Source organism: Myotis nattereri, assembly GCF_964212035.1.
Source record: "Myotis nattereri genome assembly, chromosome: 8".
NCBI classification, from domain to species: Eukaryota; Metazoa; Chordata; class Mammalia; order Chiroptera; family Vespertilionidae; genus Myotis; species Myotis nattereri.
The window spans coordinates 37610735-37636854 of record NC_138083.1 but is presented as its reverse complement, the minus strand read 5'-3'; the positions used below and the strand labels follow the sequence as shown (position 1 = coordinate 37636854).

Below are 26120 nucleotides of genomic sequence, written 5' to 3'. Positions count from 1 at the left end.
TCTTATTACAAAGGCAATATATGTTCACTGCGTAAAACTGGAAGAAAACCGAAAGGCTCTTGGAAAATAAAATGACTTGTCTCCCGGAGATGAACACGTCTGATATTTTGGTACACATCCTTCTTGTCTATTTTCTATACATAATCATCATCAAGACCTCCCTCAGCAGCACAAGATTTGCTCTGTGCTTAGCTCTGTGCTGAGTATCTTCCTCACATTATTACATTTAACCCTCGTATAATCTCATTTCATCCTCACTACAACCAGGTAATAATAGAGAGATGAAATCCCCGTTTTACTGGCACAGAGATTCAGAGAGATAAAGTAACTTTCCCAAGGTCACGCAGGTGGTCACTGGTACAGCCAGGTTCACACTCACATCTTTTGGCTCTAATAACCTAAACTGTTTTCTTTTGATAATTTCCTGGGGCCGGAATTGCCAGGTCAAATATATATGAAATCCCAAGTTTTGAGATAATTCTATACCAACCTGCCCTACAAAAGGGGGTCCTGATTTACACCCTTGCCAACAGAGTCCAGGAAGGCCTATTTCCCTAGACTGTCCAGGCTGAACTTTATTTTTTTTTAAAACCTGCCAGTTTGATAGACAAACGGAATGTACCATCACTGTTTCTGATTTATTTAAATTTTCTGTGTATTTTTAGCCTCTTCTTAGTGTGGATCTGGGGCCCAACTGGCCCGGGCCTGCTGCCCCGTGTCTCAGCACAGGAGGTATCAGGAGTAGCCCAGTCATCGAATTATACCGAGCCAACTGACACCTTGGCTACTGTCACTGTGTACTTTGACCTCAGAAGCAAGTCCCACTGGAAAAGATAATGTCCTGAAATGCAGATATTCCTTGGCCTACTTGACAGAGACACCGAGCCAGGACTGGCAATCACCAAGCTGTTGACCCTGACACTTCCTCTCTGTGCCTGAATCTCACTCTGCTGTGTGAAAAATGATAGACTATAAACCTTCAGATTCAAGAAACTCAGTGACTCCAAAGACAAGAAATATGGAGAAAACTACACCGAGGTAAAGCAAATTGTTCAAAGCCAGTGTGAAGAGAAGAAACTTAAAAGCAGTCAGGTAAAAAAAATAAATAAAAATCACATACTGAGGAACAAAAATAAGAATGACAGATTTTTTGTCAAAAATAATGCAAGTGAGAAGACATCTTTAAACTCTAAAGAAAAAAATCCATCAACTTAGAATTCTATATCCAGCAAAAATAACTTTCAAAAGTGAAGCTTAAAGACTTTTTCAGACATAGAAAAGTTGGAAGAATTCATCACCAGCAGATAGACCCACACTACAAAAAAAAAAGTTAAGGTCCTTCATGCTTAAGGCAAATAATATCAGAAAGAAATGCAGATCTACAAAAAGAATAAAGAGCACCGGAAATAGTGACTACATGGGTAAATATCCAAGATTATTTTTCTCATAACTTAAATCTCTTTAAAAGATAACTGGCTGTTTTGATAAAAATAATAACAATGTAATTTTGTGTTTATAACATGTAGAAGTAAAATACATAATAATAGCATGAGAATGTAATATTCTTCTTATACTATATATGAGATGATATAATTTGAAAGCAGATTGTGATAAGTTGAAGATGTATAATATAAACTATACAGCAATCACTAAAGTAATAAAATAGATTTATAGCTAATAATCAACAAGGGAGAAATAAAATTAATAAAAACATATAATCTTGAAAAAGGCAGAAAAAGAGGAAAGGGGGAAACAAAGAACAGATAGGACAAATAGAAAACAAATAACAAGATAAAAGATTTAAATCTGACCATATTAACAATCACATTAAATGTAAATAGTCTAAATACCCCAACTGAAAAACAGAGGTTTTCAGGTTGGATAAAAAAACAGACCCACTATATACTGCCTATAAGAAATGCGCTTCAAATATAAAAACACATATGGGTTAAAAGTGAAAGGATGGAAAAATATAAACCATTTTGACACTAATCAAAAGAAAACTGGAAGGTGACATTAACATGAGAAAAAGTATGTTTCAGGGGTAAAGTAAGTTATTTCATAATGATAAAGAGGTCAATCCATCATGAGGGACAATAACCCCAAGTATTTATGCATTTAATAACAAAGTTTCCAAATACATGAAGCAAAAAGTGATAGCAATGCAAGGAGAAATGGACAAATCCTCAGTTACAGTCAGAGATTTCTATATCCTTTTCTTAAGAACTGATAGAACAAGTAAACAGAAAATAAATAAAGATATGGAAGATTTGAGCAACACTATCAATCTACTTGACCTAACTAGCATTTACAGAGTACTTCACCCAACAACAGGAGAATACATATTCTTTTCATAGAACATTCACCAAAATAGACCATATTCTGGGCCACTGAACAAGTCTTAATACATTTTAAAAATTCAAGCCAGGTCCAGTCGCTCAGTGATTGAGTGTTGAACCAGGAGGTCATGGTTCAATTCCCAGTCAGGGCACATGCAGGGTTGTGGGCTCGATCCCCAGTGTGGGGCATGAAGGAGGTATCCAATCAAAGATTCTCTCTCATCATTGATGTTTCCATCTCTCTCTCCCTCTCCCTTCCTCTCTGAAATAAAAAATATATATTAAAAAAAATTCAAGTCATATAAAGTATGTTCTATGATCACATAGAATTAAAGTAAAAATCAGTAACAAAAAATTCCCCCCAAATACCCAAATATTTGGACATGAAATTTACACTTCTAAATAACCCTCAGGCCAAAATGAAATAAAAAGGGAAGTCAGAAAATACTTTGGACTAAATGAAAATAAAAACAAGACAACATAAAATTTGTGGGGTGCTGCTAAAGCAGTATTTGGGGGAAACTTTGTAACACTAACTGTCTATATTAGTGAAGATGACAGGTTTCAAATCAATGACCTCAGCTTTTACCTTATAAAACTAGAAAAATAAATTAAACCAAACTAAGTAGGTGAAAGGAAACAATAAAGATCAGAATAAAAATCAATAAAAGAAAAAACAAAAAAGCAATAGGGAAAACTCAGTGACGATCAAAAACTGGTTCTTTGAAACGATCGATACAATTGATAAATCTCTAGCCAACTGATCAAAGAAATAAAATATAAAAGAGATTTTATTTAAAATTGTATACATAAAATATAAAAAGAGAGAAGACACAAATTGCCAACGTCAGGCATAAAAGAGGTGACATCACTACAGACAATAAAAGGATAGTAAGGTTCACTAAAAAGCTACAGTAATCAATCAGTGTGGTACTGTCTTAAGGATAGATCAATGAAACAGAATTGTGAGTCCAGGAAAAAAATAACCATGGCATTTATGGTCAGTTGATTTTCAACAAGGATGCCAAGACCATCCCATGGGGAAAAGACCTATCTTTTTAACAAATGGCGTTGGCACAACTTAATATCCACATACAAATGAATGAAGTTTGACCCCAACTTCACACCAAGTACAAAAAGTTTATTCAAAATAGGTCAAAGACCTAAATGTAAGAGTTTAAACTATAAAGCTCTGATGAGAAAACAGAAGTGTAAATCTTCATGGCCTTGAATTAGGCAATGGTTTCTTAGATATGACCCCAAAAGCACACGCACAGAAGAAAAAAAACAGGTGAATTGGACTTCATCAAAATTTTAAAAGACTGTAAAGGACACTATTGTTATGCTAAAGGACACTATCAAGAACATGAAAAAAGCCCTGGCCGGGCAGTGGGTGGCTCAGTTGGTCGGAGCATTATCCCATACACTAAGAGGTTGAGGGTTCAATGTCCAGTAGGGAGGCAACCAATTGATGTTTCTTTCTCACATTGATGTCTTTCTCTCTAAAAAAAAATCAATAAACATATCCTCGGGGTGAGGATAAAAAAACACATGAAAAGACAATCGAGAAAATGGGATAAAATATTTGCAAATCATATACCTGATAATAAACTTGTATCCAAAATACATAAAGTACTCTTACAACTCAATAATAAAAAGACAAGTAGCCCAATTTAAACATTTGCAAAGGATTTTAATGGACATTTCTTGGAAGAAGAAATACAAATGGTTGATAAACACATGAGAAGATGCTCAATATCATTAGCCATCAGGGCAAGGCAAATCAAAATTATGAGATACTGCTTCACATCTACTAGGATGGATAGAACTAAAAAGACAGACAATAACAAATGTTGGTGAAGATCTGGGAAAACTGGAACCCTCAGACACTGCTGTGGAAATGTAAAATAGCCACTTTGGAAAACAACCCGGTAGGTATTCAAAAGATTAAACGTAGACCATATGAACCAATGATTCCATTCCTAGATATATACTCAAGAAAAATGAAAGCATATATCCACACAAAACTTGTCCACAGTGTTCAAAACAGCTTTATTCATAATAACCAAAAAGAAGATACAACCCAAATGTTTTTGTCTTTTAAAAAATATATATTTTTCTTGATTTCAGAGAGGAAGGGAGAGGGAGAGAGAGAGAAAAATAGAGAATAATTGATTAGCTGCCTCCTGCATACTCCTGACTGGGGGCTGAGCACACAACCTGGGCTTGTGCCCTGCCCAAAAATCCAACCATGACCTCCTGGTTCATAGGTCGACAACCATTGAGCCACACCATCTGGGCCACACCATCTGGGCCAACCGAAATGTTTTTAAATTGATGGGTGGATAGAAAAAATGTGGATTAATACGATGGAGTGCCATTCAGCAATGAAAAGGAATGAAGTACTGTTACACGCTACACTTTCTATGAACTTTGGAAACATTAAGCTAAGAGGAAAAAGCCAGTCTCCAAAGGCCATACATCGTATGATTCTGTGTATATGAAATATCCAGAATAATCAACTATAAAGACACAGAAAATAGATTAGTGGTTGTTTAAGGCTGAGGATAGGGGAGTGGGTAAGAGACCCGGGAGTGGCTGCTAATAAGAATGGATTTTTGCAGGGGAGTGATGAAAGTGGTCTGAAATTGATGTGGTGATGGTTGTACAACTCTGTGTACAATGGTATTAAAAACCACCAATTTGTACACTTCAAATAGGTAAACTGTATGATATGTAAATTATATGTCAATAAAGCTGTTATTTTTTTTAAAGGGATAACAGATATATTATGAACAACTTTATGCCAATAAATTTGACAATGTAGGTAAAAGGGATAAATTCCTTAAAGATACAAATTACCACAGCTCATCAAAAGGCTACAGATAACCTAAATAGTCCTCTATTTATTCAAGAAATTGAATTTGTAGATAAAACTTTCCCACAGAGAAAACTCACCACTCAGATGGCTTCACTGGAAATTCTATCAAACATTTGGAAGAAATAATACTAATTCTACACACACTCTGATAAAAGATTGAAGAAAGGAAATACCTCCCACCTCATTTTATGGGGTCCTGATACCATAACCAGACAAATTTAATAAATGAAAATTGCTATGATCCCTCATGAACATAAATGCCAAAATACTAAAAGAAATGTTAGCATATCTAATTCGACAATAGTATATTAAAAGGCCAAATGGGCTCATGCTAGTGGTGCAGGGTTAGTTAACATTTGAGAATCAATCAATCTAATTAATTATACTAACAGACCAAAGATAAAAACCATGTGATCATCCCAAAAGACACAGAAAAAGCATTTGACAAAAATCCAACATTCATTCTGGATTTTAAAAAAATGCTAGCTAAGACTAAAAGGGAAAACCCACAGCTAACATCATGCTCTATGGTAAAAGACTGAACGCTTTCCCTCTGTGGTCAGGATCAAGACACGATGTCCACTCACCAGTTCTATTCAACATTGCCCTGGAGGTTCCTGCCAAGTCAATTAGGCAAGAAAATGAAACAAAAGGCATCCAGGCTGGAAATAAATAAAACTATCTTTAGCCCAGCCGGCATGTTCAGTGGTTGAGCGTCTACCTATGAACCAGGAGGTCAGAGGTTCGATTCCCAGTCGGGGCACATACCTGGGTTGCAGGCTTGATCCTCAATAGGAGGCATGCAGGAGGCAGCTGATCAGTGATTCTCTTACATCATTGATGTTTCTATCTCTCTCTCTCTCTCTCTCTCCCTTCCTCTCTGAACTCAATAAAAATATATTTTAAAAAACAACTATCTTTATTTGTAGATGACATGCTCACCTACATAGAAAAATCCAATAGAATCCACACACAAAATGTTATAACTAATAAGTTTACCAACATACAGGATACATGATCAATATATAAAATCAATTTTTTAAATTTTTAAAATTTTTATTGATTGATTATAGAGAGAGGGGAAGGGAGAGGGAGAGAGGAAGAGAGAGAGAGAGAGAGAGAGAGAGAGAGAGAGAGAGAGAGAGAGAGAGAGAGAGAGAGAACATTGATTTGTTCCACTTATTTATGCATTCATTGGTTGATTCTTGTATGTGCCCTGACCAGGGATTGAACCCACAACCTAGTTGCATCGGGACAATGCTCTAACGGACTGAGCTACCCTGCCAGAGCAATTTTATTTCTATATATTACATAAGATAATAAAAAAATTAAAACTTAAAAATACTTTTTATAATAGCATCAAAAATATGAAATACTTAGGAATAAATATGACAAAAGATGTGAAAGACCCAAATATGGGAAACTAAATTGCTACTGCTGGATATGTTTTTAAAAAACACCTAAGCCCTAGCCGGTTTAGCTCAGTGGATAGAATGTCAGTTTGTGGACCGAAGGGTCCTGGGCTCGATTCCAGTCAAGGGCATGTACCTTGGTTGCAGGCTCCTCCCCGGCCAGGACCCTGGTCAGGGCACGTGCAGGAGGCAACCAATCAATGTGTTTCTCTCTGTCTTTCCTTTCTCTTCCACTCTCTCTGAAATCAACAGAAAAATATCCTTGGGTGAGGATTAAAAAACAACAACAAAAAAAAACAAACACAAAAAAACCCACCTAAATAAATTGAGATACCTTCCTCATGGGTTAGAAGACTCAATATTGTTAAACTGTTCTTTCTCCCAAAATTGACCTAGTGATTGAAATCGATCTCAATCAAAATCTCAACAGGCAGTTTTGTAGAAATTGATAAGTGAATTCTAAAATTCATGTGGCAATGCAAAGGACTTATAATAGTCAAAACAACTTTGAAAAAGAAGAGCAAAGTTGGAGCAAAATAGTGTGACTTGATACTGGTATAGACAAATTGATTGATGGAACAGAAGAGAGTCCAGAAATAGACCCACACACATATGAACAATTGATTTTTGATGAAGGAACACAGACAATGCAGTAAACCCAGTTGTTTGTTTTTTTTCAACAAACGGTGCTGGAATAAATGAATAATTATAAGCAAAAAGTGAAATCTAATCCATGCCTTACACTATTTATAAAAACGAACTCAAAATGGATCATAGTTCTAATATGAAACCTAAAATTTCTCTTCAAGAAGAAAACATAGACTAAGCCTTTATGATCTTGGGTTAGGTAAAGACGTCTTACATACAACAACACCAAACACAATCCATAAAAGAACAAATTTGTAACTTGCACTTCATCAAAATTAAAAATGTTTGTGCCCTGAAAGACACTCTTAAAGAAATGAAAAGACAAGCCACAGACAGAGGGTGAGGAGGAAATCTTTGCAAAACATAGATCCTTTATAGGACTTGTATCCAGAATACAAAAAGAGCCCTCCAAACTCAATGATAAGAAAACAATCCAATTTAAAAATAGGCAAAATATTTGAAGAGACACTTCACCGAAGAAGATACATAAGTGGCAAATAAGCGCATGAAAAGATGCTCAACACCTTTGGTCATTAAGGATCTGCCAATTAACACCACAATGAGATATCACATCTATTAGAATGCTTAACTTAGAAAGACTATGCCAAGTGTTGGCGAGAATGTGGAGGAACTGGAATGTTCCTTCACAGCTAGCGGGAATTTAAAAGGGTACACCCACTTTGGAAAATACCTTGGCAGTTTCATAAAAAGTTAAGCATACACCTACTATATTGTCCAGTCATTCTCCTAGGAATTTTCCCATGAGAAATGGAAGCATATGTTCATACAAAGACTTGTACACACACATTCATAGAAGCTTTATTTGTAATAGCCCCAACTGGAAACAAACCCAAAAATCCATCAAGTAAATGAATACATAAACTGTGGCAAATCAATACAATGGTATACTACTCGGCAATAAAAAAAGCATGAACTACTGATACATGTTACAACATGGATGAACCTCCAAATAATTATGCTGAGTGAAAGCAGCCAAACAAAAAGAGTATGTAAGGTTCCATTTATATAGAATTCTAGGAACACAATGAATGCTTGCCTGGGGAGGGGAGGGGCAAGAGAATGGGAGGGGGAAGGGGTGGAAGAGGAGCGAGAGGGAGGATTTCCCAGGGTCGTGGAAAAAACCTTTGGTTGTGATGGATCTGCTCATTATCTTGATTGCGGTGATGGTTCCACAGGTGCATTTGTCAAAGCTTATCAATTTGAACACTTTAAATATTTGTGATTTATTGTATGGCAATTACCCCTCAGTAATTACCCCACAGTAAAAGCTTTTTAAAAAGGGGGAGGGGGGGATAAGTTACACTCAAATACCTTGACTGGTTTTTTGTTGTTATTGTTAATCCTCACCTGAGGATACGTCTTCCATTGCTTTTCAGAGAGAGTGGAAGAGAGCGAGGGAGGTTGCATCCCACACAGGCCCCAATCGGGGGCAGGGAGTGAACCTGCAACCCAGGTATCTGCCCTTGACCAGGAATCGAACCCAAGGGCTGACGCTCCAACCAGTGAGCAACACCAGGCGGGGTGAATACCTTGACTATTTTTTCAACTTAGAGGTTCGGAAATTCTTTTGAGTCTTGAAATGTTAGTCTCATCTATTCAAAGACCCATGATCATTTATCTCCAGAATGTAAATACACCTCATTCTGTCATTTGAAGATCACTGTACTGAGATTCTAAGATGCAATTGGTATCAAGTAAGATGCTGTAATGCTAAATCATTTCTCCTAAAATGTAACACTCATATTCCAAGACGCCACAATAACATCACTTTATCAAGCTCCATTTTTTTCCTCCAAACACAATGGCTCCAATCCCATCATCAGAATTTAAATCTCCTTCCACTTTAGGGAGCCACTAAACATGATGTTCAGGGAGAGTTTCAAGTAATTTGGGGATGCGCTTCCACCACAAGAATGAGCAGGGACAGAGGGAATGGAATGAAGACACAAACGTGTCTGGAGTGTCATCCCAGCACGAAGAGAACCACCCCGGAACAAGCAGCGGGACAGGTTCCCAGCACGACCGTGGACACCTCCAGTGATTGCTGTTTTCCTCTTTTTCCTTCTTAATACTTTTACATTTTACTTTTATTATTTATTTTTAAATTAATAAGCTTTATTTTTAATTTAAAAATATTTTTATTGATTTCAGAGAGGAAGGGAGAGGGAGAGAGAGATAGAAACATCAATGATGAGAGAGAATCATTGATTGGCTGCCTCCTGCATGCTCTCTACTGGGGATTGAGCCCGAAACCCGGGCATGTGCCCTTGACCGGAACCGAACCCAGGACCCTTGTGTCCACAGGCCAATGCTCTATCCACTGAGCAAAACTGGCTAGGGCAATAAGCTTTATTTTTTAGAGCAATTTGAAATTCACAGAAAAAAAGAGCAGAAAGTACAAGAATTCCCCCATATATGCCTTCTACATACCCCCAACAGTTTCCCCTATTAGTAACATCTTGCATTAGTGTGGTATATTTTGCTACAATTGATGAACCAATATTGGTACATTATTATTATTATCTAAAGTCCACAGTTTACTCTTAAGGTTCACTCTTTGTATTGTAAAGTTCTATGAGTTTTGACAAATGTATAATGTCATGAACTTCAGTATCATACAGAAGAGTTTCACTGCCCTAAAATCCTCTTGCTCCAACTACTCATCTCTCCCTCCTTCCCTTCCCTGGCAACCTTACTGATCTTTTTCCTGTCTCTCATCGTTTTACATCTTCCAGAATGTCATATAGTTGGAATCAGACAGTATGTAATCTTTTCAGACAGGCTCCTTTCACTTAGTAATTGTGTTTAAGGCTCCTCCATGTCTTTTTGTGGCTTGATAGCTCATTTCTTTTTATTGCTGAATAATAAATATTCCATTAAATGGATGTGCCTCAATTTATTTATTCATTCATCTATTGAAGGACATCTAGGTGGCTTCCATTATTTTATTTTTTAATTTTTATTTCATTGCTTCATCTTTGTTTTTTGTTTTTTTAACTTTTTTAAGTCATGTAAATGTTGGCAACAGCCTAAACGTCATTTGGAAGCTGGTTTGAGGTGGTCTGACTGCATAGCCAGGCTCCACAGCTATTAGAAATGACTGCATAGTGGAGCCCCCGCAGCTACCAGCGTGCTCGTGAGACTGTGGAGCACCTGGAACTCTTTGTGGGAGGGGCTGTTTGAAAGTGGATACAGTAGGAAATATTCACTCAGTGGAAGACTAGGCAGAGACATGATAGAATAAACTACCAACCCACCCAACGAACGACGTGGATGAACCTCATGGACAAAGTGATGAGCACAAGAAGCCAGACACAGAAGAGGCATCCTCCATTGATCTGAAGGTCCAAAACAGGCAAGATTAAGCTATGGTTGTAGAAGTCAGAATATTGGTTACCTCTAGGGGTAAAGGGTGGGGAGTTAACTGGGAAAAGACATGACAGAGCCTTCTGGGGGAGCTGGAAATATCTTATATCTTGATTTGAGTAGAGGTTATAGGTATTTTACACACACACACGACATTCACACACATATATGAATGTATTAATCAAGCTATACTATACAATTGATCAAGCTATACTATACAATTGAAATTAATGCATTCTACAACACGTTGCACAACAACATTTTAAGTATAATGATACTCTGTAGCCACTGACTCAGAAAGATGGCCAATATCAAGGGGAAAAGTAGCTATAGATGAACAGGACTAATATGACCTGATTTATGCAAAATCATCAGCACATATGCACTTCATCTACAGATGACTTCAAAATTATATTTTTTCATTCTCAGAAGGTAGGGACCATTCCTGGCCCCACTTTACAGATGAGAAAACTGAGGCACAGAGCATTTAGGTAACTTGCGTGGAGTTGGCCGGCTTAAGTGTCTGAGTTGGATTTGAACCCAGGCCTTGTGTTCATGAAGCAGAGCCCATGCTTTCATGTAAACCCCCTAACCCAGCGGTGCTCAACCTGTGGGTCGTGACCCCTTTGGCGGTCGAACGGCCCTTTCACAGGGGTCGCCTAAGACCATCCTGCATATCAGATATTTACATTACGATTCATAACAGTAGCAACATTACAGTTATGAAGTAGCAACGAAAATAATTTTATGGTTGGGTCACAACATGAGGAACTGTATTTAAAGGGCCAGAAGGTTGAGAACCACTGCCCTAACCCATGAGCTCCACATGGTATGGTCCCCACCATCCCCTCATGCTTCACTCTGTCCTCCTTCCTCACCTCAACACTCCAGCCACCCCTTCTTCCTTTCTCTTCCCTGAAAACACCACTGCCCTCAACCACAGGGCCTGCACATCTGCCATTCTCTCCACCAGGAATGATTGTCCCCAGCTCCTCTTTGCTAGGGCAACTTCTCATCCCTCAGCACAGTGTCACCTCTTCCAGGAAGGCTTCCTGACCCCCCAGTCTGGGCTGGGACCTCTCATTTGTGCTCATAGATCCTGCGACCCTCCCCTGTCGGCCTCATTGCTGGTTTTCCTGTTTTTTGAGTTCCTTAAGAACAGGGGAGTGTCTGTTTCACTCAGAGCCATGTCCCCTCTGCCTGCCACAGGGCTTGGCATGGAGTGAGCACTCAACAAATATTCGATGAATGAATGAATGAATGAATGAATGAGTGAATCCATCTGCCAGGGCAGACCGACTTAGACTTCTGGAAGACTGACATCAAAATGTTACTGGTGGTCACCAGAGGGAGGTGGGTTACAGGGAATTTACACTCATTTTTGCACCTTGGGGTTTATCTGGCTGGACAGTACTCTGGCGGGCAGGTATCCTTTTCCAGCAGCCCTTCAGCATCTCCCTTCCTGGGGGACCCCTGTCTGTACCTTCCCAGCACCCACACACTCTCCCGGTTCTGCCTGCAGCCCCAGTGGGCGGTATATTAATAAACGGAGGGGGAAGGTCACCCAGCTCGCAGGCACTGAGCTGTCCTTGACTCGGTGCAGATGAATGCACTGAGGCGGGGGAGGGGGGAGCTGCTTCACCAAGCGCTGAGCACGTGTGAGCTATTTCTGATTCCCACCCGACCAAGCTGGGCACCGCGCATCTGCCGTGGGAGCGGAGCAAGCCTGGCGGGCAGCAGGTAGACCACTGCCCGGCAGCCCTGCCTGCTCACACGACTTGGCCGCTGCCCTGCTGTGGAAGGTCTCCCAGGTTCTCCAGTGCCCAGGGTAGGGGAGGGAGTTGGGGAGCAAGACCCCCAGCCCAACACTCAGGGCTCAGTGAGATCCAGTCCCTGCCCACCTCCCTGCTCCACTTTCCCAAGTGCAGCCATGTCCTTGCTAACGTGTGGCCTTTGCACACGCTGTTCCCTTGGCCAGGAGTGCCTCCTCTGTCTCTAGTGTTGGCTCACTCCCACTTAACCTAAAGGTCTCAGCTCGAACCACACCATCCTCCAAGAAACCTTCCCTGACCACGGCCCCAGCTTGGTGTCCCTTGTCCCAGGGCTCCCTGCTACCATCACAGGTGTCTTGATGTTGTCCTGGTGGCCTGTGATCCCTCTCCCAGGCCAGGATGTGGCCACCTGGGAGGCCCTCATTCGTCATCTCCAAGTCCCCAGAGTCCAGCCAGGGCCTGGCCACAGCAGACAGGAGTCCACGTTTGACCACTGACTCCACACGGGAGAACGTGTGCTGAGTGTTGAGAGGGCAGCGGAGGACTGAGCGTAACTGTGACTTGGAGGCCAAAGGTCAGAGAGCTGTGGGCCTAGGGGACAGGGAGGTGGAGAGGAAGACCTGGAACCCCTCGGATCAGCATGCCCTGTCCCCCGGCAGCAGCCCCCAGAGCTCCCGAGGCCGCCCAGACTCCAGGTACAGGGCAGGCTGCTCACAGGCCCTGCCTCCCTCAGCCAGAAGCACAGTAGAGGTGGAATTTGTACAGAACAAAGTATTTCGTCTAAATATATCTGCTCCCCAATGCAGGACACACAGGGAGAGAGTGGGGGAGGATGGCAGGCCTGCAGTTTGGGGAGCACCTGCAGACAGGCCCACAGCCACTGGCCCTGGCAGAAGGAGTCCACCCACCCTCAGGCCCAGGGTCAGGGGTGGGCCTGGGTGGGCTTCCCCAAGGATTCCCACTGCCTGGTCTCCCACTGAAAAGCTGCCACCTTGAATGTGGGCCATGCACAAACCAGGCCAGCGAGGAGGGAGGGGACACAGAGGAGGGCCTGGGGGAGGGGACACCAGAGGGCTCCAGTGTGTGTGTGTGCGTGTGCGTGTGTGTGTGCGTGCATGTGTCTTGAGGGGCTCATGACAGAGCATAACAACAGTGGCTGCTTTTTCTTGAGCACCTCCTATGTGCTGGGCCCTGTCCTAGGTACTTTAACACACAGAACCTCACTGAACCCTCACACCAAGCCTCCAAGGCAGGCGGTGACACTGTTCTCCCATGGGGACAGATGGGGAAACTGAGGCTCAAAGAGGTTTCTGTGATCTGCCCAAGGCCACTCAGCTGGTGAGGAGAGCCAGGACTCAACTCGGGCCAACCCTCCGAGTCGGCTCACTTCCTCCTGCGGTGGCCACTCTGGGAGGTCGGCCTGTGGCTCCAAAAAGCCTCCCCAGGGCCCTTGGGACGGAGGCAGTGGCCACCTTCCGCTCAATTTGCTCTTTCGATTAAAAACAAAACCAGAAAAAACCGTGTGCATTAAAATGGCTGCACATAAATACTCACTGCTATTAACACCGCATTTTTACACAGGCACTGAAACCCCACAGGGCGGGAGCCTTCCCTCCCCACCCTCGCCCGCTCTGACCCTGGGCAGGATGGAGCAGTGGGTAAGAGTGTGGGTCCTGAGGGTGCCAGGCTGGTCTCGGAGTGACCTTAGGAGTGTCACACCCCCTCTTCGTGCCTCACCTGGGCCCAGAGTCACTGCGGGTGCTGGGGAGACGGATGACGCCCAGGTCTGGCCCAGACCTCACTGAAACCGCCAGCATCGCTCCCATCACCCTCTCGATGACGAGTCTGAGCCAGATTCCCTCAAAGCGGCTTCTGGAGGTAGACTGTGTGTGTGAGAGAAAGAGATCTAAATGTCCATTTCTGTTTTAAGCCGCTCAGTTCAGGGGTAATTTGTTATGCATCAATAGGTAACGAACACAGAAGGTGAGCCTTCAGTTGGGGAGACGGAGGGAGTGACCAGGGCTCCGGAGCGGGAGCTTCACCGTGACCCAGGCTGGGGCTGCTTCCACTGGCGGCCCCCAGTCTGTCCAGGGGTCCTCCCTCCCAGCCTCAGCTTCTCTGTTTCAGACAGAAGAGCAGACCGGAAATAACTCGTCTGATCCACAGAGCTTACCCTGTGCCACACAAAGCTAAAGGCCTTCACATACTAGTTTGCATTAGATTCTCACAGCAGCCCCTCAAGAGGTGAATATTACTATTCCTAGGACAATGCCTGGCACATAGCTGATATTTGTATTAGTCAGTGTGGACTAGGCTGAAGTAACAAACAGACCCCAAAATTTCAGGGGCCTAAAGAAGGAGAAATATATTCCTTTCCAACAGCTGGCTTCTCAGATTGGCAAAAAAAAAAAAAAAAAAAAAAAAAAAAGCTCTGGTGGGCCCACAAGCTAAAATAAGTTAACCAACCAGCCAACTTCCCACTTGCTCAGCCCCTGAGCACCTCACGGCACCCAGATGGGCCTGGGAGGGAAGGAATGAGGGGCCACAATGGGACGTCAACCTGGCTTTTGTCTAAGACAGCTGCCACGTGACCCGGCCCTCTGTGGGAAAGGACCTGGAGGGGCACATGCTGTACTCTAGCCACTGGGCTCAGCAGACACTCGTGAGCTGTGTGCCCACTGTGTGCCAGGCCTCAGCCTGGCCCTGCCTGGAGGGGCCCCTGCCTGGTGGGGGAGCAGACACCAAGTGGACCTCACAGTGGGCCTCTGCAGTCTGGGCGAGGTGACTCCGTGGGATGAGAGGGCAGATCTCCTGGGGTGGGGGGTGGGGAGAGCGGAGGCTGAGCTCAGTAGTAAATAGCAAATAGGAATTACTGAGCGAAGACTTTGAGGAAGGCCTTTCCAGTCACAGGGAACAGTCAATGCAGAGGCTGGGGCCAGAGACATGGTGTGCCCTGGGAGTCCCAAGTCGTTCAGCTGAGCTGCAGGTGAGGGCATGATGGGGGCAGGGTGGGCTGCAGGAATACACCGAGGCAGGTGACAGAGGCATCAACTGTTCCAGGCTCTGGGCCTTGACAGGGTATAGAGGGGTCAGGTGTGGTTTCTGTATCAGTCACTTTGCCTGCATGTAGAGGGTATAAAAACTGAAGCCAAGAGACACCTGAGAGGGGGAGGTGGGCGGGAAGGAAACCAATTTCTGCTTTGTAGCCAAACCCCAGCCCCACCCCAAGGGCTGCAGGCACAAAGCTGCCTCCCCATCAGCCCCCAGGAATGGCCTTGTCATTTATCAAACCCACCCTGGCCAGTGGTTCCTGGCGCTTCAGGGCTGCCGGCCGTGCGGTGCCCCTGCCCACCACCGTCCCACTCCAGGCTGCCCACTGCCCTGGCCCCTGCCTATCCAGCATCAGCAGAGTTTGGCCACACACTGATCAGCAGAGGTCAGTTGGCTCCGCAGGCAGGCAGACAGTTAACCCTCCCAGCCAGTGCCGGGAAGGCTTGGGCGTGACCGGCCAGGAGAGCGCTGGGAGTCTGCCTGCTCTGGAACCTTCTGGGGCTCCAGCTCTTTCAGGGGAAGCACCGCACAGGGAGAGCTGAGAGGCTGTGAAGAGGAGGCCATCTCCACACTGACTCGCTGCAGGAGCCCAGGCAAGTTGCTTCAATGCCCTGAGTTGGACCCAGTGATGGCCAAGGCCTCTGCAGCCACAGCCAGGGCGGGCCCTCCAGAAACCCCTCGGTGAGCAGATCCACATTCAGCCAGGACCCCAGCCCACCTGGCATCGGCAGCCCATCTGCAGCCCCGCAGCCTGGGTCCTCCTCAGGCCTGGGTCCTCCTCAGGCCCAGCCCCTCCTCCTCTCTCCAGGCTCAGACCCTCAACTCTCTAGGCCACCCCAGCCCAGGCCCTCGGCCAGGCTGTTCCACCCAGCTAGCTCCTTCTCACTCTCATGTCTCAGCTCCAGGGTGCCCTCCTGGGGCAGCCTTCCCGGCCCCCGGCTGGTCAGGTCTGTACTTCCCAGTGGTGGCAGCAGCTGTCACTGAGGTGGGTTTGCAGGCATCCTTGGTGTTTATGGCATGACTGCCAGCCTCCCCAGAGGCTTGTGGCTTCACGGGCACCAGGGGCTCGTTCACTGAGCTATGCTCAGCACTGGCTCTAGACCAGGGATGGGCAAACTTTTTGACTCGAGGGCCACAATGGGTTCTTAAACTGGACCGGAGGGCCGGAACAAAAGCATGGATGGAGTGTTTGTGTGAACTAATATAAATTCAAAGTAAACACCATTACATAAAAGGGTACGGTCTTTTTTTTCAATAGTTTTATTCATTTCAAACGGGCCGGATCCGGCCCGCGGGCCGTAGTTTGCCCACGGCTGCTCTAGACCCACAGCAGTCACTTACATGTTTGTTGAATGATACTTAGAAAGAGAGAAAGGGAAGGTAATGATAATATCTGCCTCCCAGTGTTGAGAGGATCTGACAGTCTACAAAAGGCCTGGCCTCAGTGGGGGCAATGTCACATACACACATATAAACACACATGCCTCCCACTTCCCACATACACACATACCCATACACATGCCATGTACACCCCCACCTACACACATATAAACACACATACCCCCACACACCACATACACAAATACATACACCACATACACGTAAACATACACGCACCACATATATCCCACATACCCACACACATACAAACACACATGCCCACACATATCAGATATATACACACTACATACACACATATACACACCAAATATATACCACATATACACATAAACACACACGCCACACACATACCACGAATACCACATACATATACACACTCCCCACATATACATATACCTCATACCATATACACACAACACACAACCACACACACATGCACAAATACCCCTCCCACACACACACATGCACAAACAGGGGTGGGAAAGGGCCCAGGGCGGCCCTACCTCCCTGTCCACGCTGCACTCGCCCAGAGTCCCTGGTGAACTAGATACACAGGGTCAGATGCATAGACAGGCAGAGGGCCTGGCCTCACGGCAGCCAAGACCACAGGCTACCCAGAGCCAACCAGCCTCTGCCCGGCCCAGCTGTCCCTGGAAGGCCTCACACAGTCCCAGTCCTCCAGGAATCTCTCACACCCCAAAGGTGGCAGGTTCCCCAGAGGAGAGGCAGGCGTGAGATGCTGACACCTTCTCGCCTGCCTTCACACCTTGGCTTTGAGGATGGGAGCTGGAGGTCGGTGAGAGGCTCAGAAAATTCCCAGCAGAGCCAGTGAGGGCCCAGAGATGGGCAGGGGCAGCCACAACCCCTCACTCCACACCTACTGCACAGATGGGGAAACCGAGACCCAGAGAGAGAACGGGGAGGCTCACAGACCTCTCTGGGGCCTGCTTTCCCACCTGGATGCCTGAGTCACACAGACCTGAGTTCAAATCCTCACTCCAGCACACACCAGCGTACAGCCTATTTCCCAGATAGAAGATGGGATGATCCCAGCACCTTGCTCCCTCACGGCAGGTGCACACATGGAGAGCACATGCGGCCCAGGCCCTGGAGCTCACCCCAATCCCATGTCTGGACTACAGCCCTGTCCCTCCAACAGCAGTCACAGGCAACCCCCTCAGAGCCACCGCTGCACAGCTGCCCCGTCAGCTCAGAATCCCGGAGCCCATCGCTCACAGGACACCGTGCCCAGAAAAGGCAGGCAGCCATGCCAGGGCCACACAGCGAGGCCCCGGCGCGCTGAGACTAGAACTTGGGCCCCGTTCAGCTGAGCCTCAACCCTGAGTCTCCCACCACCCAAGTGGATCTGGCAGAGCTGAGGAGGTGCCAGGGCTTGGCAGCAGCCCGGGGAGGGAGGCAGCAGGCAGGCAGCTGGGGGTGGTGGGAAGAACCTTTCTTCCCCTGTCTTTAGCAAACCTGAATCCCATCTCCAAGCTGCGCTCTAGAGCCCTGGGTTGCTGCGTCACGTCACGCAGTCAGCCTGCAGTGGGCGGAAGGAAAGGCTCCCTCCCTCTGGCTAGGGCTGGGGGACAGGGAGAGGTGGGAGGCCAGGCAGAGGGTCAGGGGTGAGGACCATGAGGGCTCCCTGCACCACCCAGACAGAAGCCCAGCTCCATTCCCCGCTAGAGTCACCCTGGAGACCTAACCCCAGCACCCCAACAAATAGATGGAGACCAGGATGCGCAGAGAGATGCTGGCACTCAGTCGGGGACACAGCAGCAAACCAGTTCACCACCCTCCTTCCAGTCCCCATCCCCTGGGACCACCTCCCTCAGTGCAGGCTCATCTGTCACGACAGAAAGAAAAACACCCGGACCAGAGGTCAAGTTCTCGCTCCCCAGCCCTGGTACCTGGTGGCACAGAGCACCCCTCAGCCCTGCACAATCACAAGCACCTTGCTGGGAGTGGTTCTGAGCCCCTGTTGTGTGCACAGTGTTAGGTACACAGCAGGTACTCGATACATGGTGTTGTGTTTTATTTATACTCCAGGATGCCTGCCCCATTTCTACCACCAAAGACAGAACCTGCCCACATGATGTATTTTTTAAAGATGACCCTTCACACACCAAAGGTCGCTTTAGCCATTTCTGAAGCAAACTCCGAGCTGGGCTCCTGCGCAGGCTTCTTCACTGAGGGAGGGAAGACAACCACCGCGTTCCCTGTGGCTGGGTCCTGGGGCTGCTGTGTGTGCATGTGCGTGTGTGTACGCGTGTGTGTGCGTGTGTGTGTGTGTACACACGTGTGCGTGTGTGTGTGGTCTGCCCCTTCACAGAATGGTTCCAGAGACCAAGCATTTGGTTCTCCCTCTGTACTGCAGGTGTGGTCACTTCTCAGCACCCATGTCACCTCCCCCTCCCCCGCCAGGGAGCCTCCGGGACTAAGACCAGACCCTAAACATAACCGGCTTGGATTTGCATTCTGGTGCTGCCATCTCACCACCTGTGGGCCTTGGACAGCTTACGACAGCTCTCTGTGCCCCAGTGACCGCATCTGTAAAATGGGGATCGTAACCGTAGGGCATGATGGGACTAAAGGAGAGGCTGGATTTAAGGTGCTGAGAGCTGACGCTCACGAAATCAAGGGCCCAGCAATGTGCAAACTCTTGGCAGATGGTCAGGTCAATGATGCTCTATTGAATGAATGGATGTTAGCCAAGGACACTGTTGTTATTATTATTATCATCAACACCAGCAGGGATCCCCAAGCCTGGTTTTGCGACCAGCCCTAGTGAAGGGTGTAGCAAAATTCTCCAAACAAAATTTGCTTCCATTCATTTTGGGTTTTTGAAAAGGCCACGTCAGACAACTCGGCAGGGAGGAGGCGGCATTGCGAAACCCGGCACAGAGGGATCCAGGGACCCACTCATCGGCTCATGAAATGATGTATGATCAGTGAGCAAGAGGGCCCTGCCCGCTGGCACCCCCAGGGACCCAGTGGCAGGGGGCTCCTGCGCTGCGGGTTTAACCCCCCTCCTCTGAGTGACCCTGGGCAGCCACCCACTGCTCCGAGCCTCAGTTTCCTCATCTGTCAAATGGAGACACTACCCCTTTTCATTCCTGCCCTGGGAGTAGCTAGAAGATGTGGGGATGAAATCTGTTCTGCAAACTTGTAGAGTGCTGCACACACCTCCAGGCCTCAGTCCGGGCCTGGGTCACCGTGGAGGGGGTGTAGGAGCAGAACACACCACACACCACAACAAAAGAAAGCCTAGTCGTGTGATTCCTCGAGGGGCCTCCACAAGAGTGGGATGAAGTGGGTGGTGGGCTGCCCTGGGCCACGCACAGGAAGCCTTTCCTGGGTGGTAGCCTTTCCCAATAAAGGTGCAGGGAGAGTTTACATAGGGGGCACTCCCTCCCAACCCTGCCAGCCCCTGCACGCTCCCCCTCTGACAGGGCTTTCTGTTGGAATGTCTCTTCCTCGTCAGCCCCGATGACCCATGCCTCTGAAGCTAACACACGCTGCCCTTCGAAGCCCTCCAAAGCCACTAGAGCAAGCCAAGCCTGCCCTGTGACAGCCCCTCGCATGCCCAAAGGGGAGCAGGGCCTTGAAGATTCCCTTCCTGGGCCGTCAGGTCCCATGTCAGCTCCCTCCCTCCCCCAGCAGGGCACACAGAGGGCTCCTCTGAGATCACTGGGTCCAAGCCTTCAGGTCGTCAACTGAATCCAGAGAGGGGACATGCTTCATCCAGAGCGGGGGTGGGGAACATCGGGCCCTCAGGCCATATAAGGCTTGCAGAATCATTTGGCCTGATCCCACCAAGGCATTACATGTTTGACCAAACAAAGCAGGCTAATTTTTAAGTTGATAATTTTGTACGGCCCATGAATGATGTTATAAATATCCAATGGCCCTTGGCAGAAAAAAGGTTCCCCACCCCTGATCTAGGGACACAGAACAGCAGGGCTCCTGGCATAGACTGGATGCCCACCATGATGGCACACTGTCCTCCTCCATGACCAGTCTCCCTATGGCCTGCTCTGGAGGGCCTCCTCCTAAATGGACATGTGACCCATCATCCCCAAGCCTGCCTCACCCTGGGCTGCCTCCCTGCCTTTACCAAGGCCATCCTCTCAGCCAGCAGTGCCCTTCCCCGCTGTTCTCCATCGACCCAAATCCCTCCGATCCTCCAAAATCCACTCCAGATCCCCTGCCGTCCTCCAGGAAGCACTTCCACAGGTCCAAACTAGAGGCCCCTTCCCAGCACTGGGACCGCACCAACCTCCTTCGCTGGGAGGGGCCAGGCAAGATGACTACAGTTTATGGACAGGGCCCCTGGGTTTGACTCAGTGTCCCCAGCCCTGGCATACAGCCGGGCACTGAGAGCCCTGGTGGCCTAAAGAAGAAATTGAAGACTAGGAAATGGAGGGTTGACCAGTTGGTGACCTAGTGAATGAAAGAACAAATGAACAAGTAAGCAGGTGATGATGTGAGCAAATGAACTGTTGCAGGAATAAATGCCCGACTAGTTGGTCACTGACACCTCCTCCCCAAAACACAGGGTCCTGCCCACATGTGGCCCCCCATACTCTTCTAAAGCATCTGGGGTCCCACAAACACACTGGGATTTTAGAAGCCATGAGCTTATAACTTTCACAGAAGTCAGCCAAATGCCTCTGGATTTGCAGACCCAGGTGAAGGCCAGGAACCCATGGGAATGGTCACATTGGCAACTGGGGTTGGCCAAGGCTTCCGCCCTACCCCCAAGCCCTCAACTTAGTCTGGCCCAGACCATGTTCGTCCATTTATTTAGCCAAGACGAATGGACTGAGGGCGCAGGAAGAACCAAGACCGGTCCTCAGCGCCAGGGGAATGACCTGAAGAGGTGGCCCTGCCTCTCCCCACACTAACCACACCAAGAAGCACCCAATAATGAGTGGAGACTGGGTAGTGAAGGCAGAGGCCCCAGGGGCTGTGAAGGTGGTGACAGGGACACAACCTGGCCTGGGTATCAAGGAAGGTTTTCTTCTGGAAATGATGGCTAAGGTGAGACTTGGATGATGAGTAGTAGCTAAGTAGGTAAGTGCAGGTCAGGGTGGGATGTTCAGGCAGAGGAACCAGCCCGTGCAAAGACTGAGGCTGGAGGGAACATGGCCTGTTCCAGGAACTGCAAGCAGGTCAGGGGAACAGGAGCCAAAGAGGGAGGAGAGGGGGGTACAAGATGTGGCTACACAGGTGGCTAGTTGGGGGAGGAGGCTGAGCTTCATCCTAGGAGCTGTAGGCATTTATTTGGTATCTTCTGTGTGCTTAAAAAAAAAATAAATCTGCACTCAAGATTTTATTAATTCAGCCCTAGCCGGTTTGGCTCAGTGGATAGAGCACTGGCCTGCGGGCTGAAGGGTCCCAGGTTCGATTCCAGTCAAGGGCACATGCCCGAGTTGCAGGCTTGATCCCCACTAGGGGGCGTGCAGGAGGCAGCCAATCAATGATTCCCTCTCATCACTGATGTTTCTATCTCTCTCTCCCTCTCCCTTCCTCTCTGAAATCAATAAAAAATATATCTTAAAATGATTCTATTAATTCACATTTCAGAATGTTTAAGTGGAAGTGTTTAAATGTACTTAGCCAGATAATGCTATTTTTAATGTTTTTTTTGAGTGAATGAATGAATCTATCAATCACAGATGAATGAACGGATAGAGACCACCTGCTTCCTGTCACATAAAGTACCCAACACAATTCCTCAGAGCCTCCCATCATGTAGAGATGCTGACATTTATAAAGCAAATGGCCCATAAACCACACAAGAACCTAACAAGATAGAGTGGGTGCCCCTGGTGCTTCCAATACGTCACTGAGTCTTTTGAAAGGTCTACAGTACAGTTTATCCTTAGTTCCCGAGTGCTGCATGGCCTCTTCAAAAACACCAACTCCACTGTCAGGCACAGCCAGGGCACAGCCCTCAAACTTGCAGCTCCTTCTCAATGCTGCCCTGGGTCCCACACAATTCAGCCACCAGGCCCACTCTACCCCACACTTTCTCCCTAATCTGGCCCTAATGCCTGTCCCGAATGCCCAGCACAGACTGCCTCCCACACAAAACAAGGGCTCCTTGAGAGTGGGGACCACATCCAGCCATCACATGTCCCCAGCACCCAGCACAGGCCTAGCCTGGGCTCTGATGGGTGAATGAGGGGAGGGTGCTATGGACATCACACACAGCCACACCGGCAGAAGTTGAGCTGCTGTCTCTGGCTCCAGGAGGACCCAGGAGCCCTGGCGCACCCCTGCCACAGTGCAGGCACACGTGCACACACACCTGCCCCTTGTGCACAGCAGTGTTCCCCAGGAGCTGCTGGGAACACACTCGGCATCTGCTGCTAACTGGACAACAGCCAGCTCCGGGGCCTGGTTGTGGCTCCCAGCACTCCAGCCACCCATCGGCCACTCAGCTCTGCGGCCGCACCCAGCTCTGCTGCTCACAGCCGTCTGGCTCAGGCCGCTTGGGCCACCCTGGGACCAGGCAACCCACAGTCCCCTCTGTGGGACAGAAAGTGGGCACCTCCAACAGCCACTTTCCGGGATGGTCTCATACAACCTCCAGCTGGGCAGAAGCATAGCTCCTCCCACAGGTGAAGGCACAGAGGCAGAGAGAGCCTGGACCCAGGGAACTGGGAGGGGAGGGGAGGTGCCGCCGCAGAGGCAGGCCAGCACAGCCTCCCTTGGGCTGGGGACTGCAGCCCCCTCCCCCTCTGTCATTTCCACTAGTAGGCAGGGGGGTGCAGGAACCCTTCCCCCATGAGGGCTGCCTTCGGAGCTTGAGGCTTCCCATCTTCCGGCCCCCTCGTTCACCCTCTCGCCCCAACAACTGGCCTTCGCCAACCCATCACCCCTTCCGGCATTTCATTTCCCCCATAACATCAACAGTCCCTGGCAGCCCCGCTGCAGCACAGGCAGTGGAGGAAGGATGGGAGAAGGGAGAGGAATGTTAAGGATGGAGGAGGGTCGGAGGAGGTAGGGTGGTCCAAAGAGGCCAGGGGACATCACATGTCCAGATAGCACATGTCCCCTCTCAGAAGGCACATCTGGGCCCAGCTGTCCTCTCTGGCCACCTGGTCCACCTGCCATCCGCTCTGAACGCGAACCCCTTTTACCACGGGGGGCGGGGGAGCCGCACGTGGGGGCCTCCCATAGCCATGTGAGCAACCCTCCCTCCCAGTCCAGGTGCTCAGGTCAGTTCGGCGCCTCCTGAGGACCGAACGGGGAGGGGGCCCTATGCAGCGCCGGAGGGGTGGAGGTTGCCCTCGCCCCCTCCCCGGATGCCAGGTCCCGGGGAAAAGCTTGGGAAGGGGGTACGCCTGCTGTGCAGGCTCCGGGACTACCGCGGTGGGATGGAGGCGGCGGGGCTGCATGGAGGAACGGCCCCGCGCTGGCCGGGCTCCCTCTCCTTAGCTCCAAGGGTGGTGGGCCATGCAGAGGGGTCTGCCTCATCCCTTGGCCGCCCTGCAGATCGAGGGTCGGGCTTCCCAGCTTTGGCAGTCCCTTGACATGGGGAGTTGGGGGGAATAGGAGCTGGAATGGGAGGGGGGGCGGGGTCTGGCCCTGAGAGGGGGTTCCGGGCCCCAGCGCCACCGCCCCCTCATTTGAGGGTCCAGGGAGACCTAGATTGGGGAGATCCTTCCCAGAGAAGGGGGCTTCCCAGCCGCAGAGCTGCCCCCGCGGATTAGGGGCTCAGCAGACAAAACTGCTGGGGGCGGGGAGGGGGGGCTTTTCTGCGCCAGTGTCACCCCTCGGCTTAGGGAGGTCTATCCTGGAAAAGAACCAGGTGTTGGGGTCTTGCGGAGGGACGGGGCGCACCAGCCTCAGAAAGGGTTTCAGGGCCACCGCGCGCCACCCCCGCGCCCTCACCTGCGCCCGGCGCCTCGGCTGCCTTAGGCCCGCTGGCCGCTGCGCTGCGCCGCCGCCTCTCGGTCCACTCGCAGGTCCGCCCGCCTAGGCCCCGGTCCCGGCCCGTGGGCGCCCCATGCCTCTCCTCTGGCCGGCGCGGCGCCCCAGATGCGGCTGCGGGAGGAGGAGCCGCACGCCCTGGCTCCCCGAGAGCAGCGGGGAGGGGGGGCGGGGAGGCGGGGAGAAGCGCGCGGGGGAGGGGGCTGCGTGGCTGCGCCCAAAACCAGGCGTGGATTCGGCCACTGGCTTGGGGCTGGTGATGGGAGGGGGGCGGGCGCTGTTTCTAGCGCTCACCTCCACTCATGCCCCGCTACCCTGGGGGAGGGGAAGGGTCTCCGTAGCCAGCGCAGCTTAGTCGCTAACAGGAAGGGCAGTTAGAGATCCTCCGTCCACTGCCCAGAGAGTGTAGGCTACTGGCACAAGGTCACACAGCAGGGCTGCGGGAGTGCAGAAGCCTGGAGCCCTAGGCTACAGAGCGGGTGAGGAGGAACCTTTGTTGACGATGGCTGGCCCACGGAGGAGGGAAACTGAGGCCCGTACTGGAAGAAACGGCCCGGAGCACATGCGCAAGCCCGGAGGGCTCTGGGATTTGAACTTGGGGCTCCTGCCTCTGGGAACTTGTGCCCCCCTCCTGGTGACGGGTTTCCTGCAGAACCTTCTCCCAGGTGCCTTCTTGTCTATGGCACCAGAGGAGTTAAAAACCCCTGGAGTCAGATGGAACTGGGCTGAGTACCCACTCTACCTCTCCTGGGGCTCTGAGATCATGGACTACAGACTGACTCTTCTGAGCCCCAGATTCTTCCATCTGTAAAATGTGGACAACACTAGTATAACCTCCCAAACTTGGGGTTGAGGAACCAAAGAAAGAATGGATGCAAGCTTCTTGCTGGTACCTGGCATACAGTAGGTGTCAAATGAATGTGCTCCCACACTCCCTGGCTCCCACACACAGCCATCTCCCAAGAATGCCAGTTGAATGCAAATTGAGTCACAACAGTGTTGAAGGATGGCATTGAAGTGTCCTCAGAGCCCCTTTTCAACCAGCGTCATCTACACGTGCCCACCCTGCCCACATTCCTCATCTCAGAAATGTCTGTTCCAGTGCTTCTCTGCCTTTCCCTGTGTCTGCAATGCCCTCCCATCTCTACCAGACAAACTCCTATTCATCCATCAAGGCCCAGGGCAATTGGTTGCATATTCTAGCTGCTCACACTCCCTCACGGTCCATCACTGCTTCCCTTCATCATTTCCAATGCCTGGTCTAGGTTTGTCTCTGTCTTTGTGG

At 48.7% G+C, this 26120-nt stretch overlaps 1 protein-coding gene across 1 annotated transcript in view; it reads right to left on the bottom strand.

Annotated features, from left to right (window-relative positions):
* Positions 1-24889, bottom strand: part of DLGAP4 (DLG associated protein 4) — a 182299-nt gene extending 157410 nt beyond the window's left edge. Inside the window, exon 1 of the mRNA XM_081097068.1 lies at positions 24797-24889. The gene's annotated coding sequence lies outside the window, so the exon portion shown is untranslated. The remainder of the gene's footprint in view (positions 1-24796) is intronic.
* Between the last annotated feature and the right edge of the window lie 1231 nt (positions 24890-26120).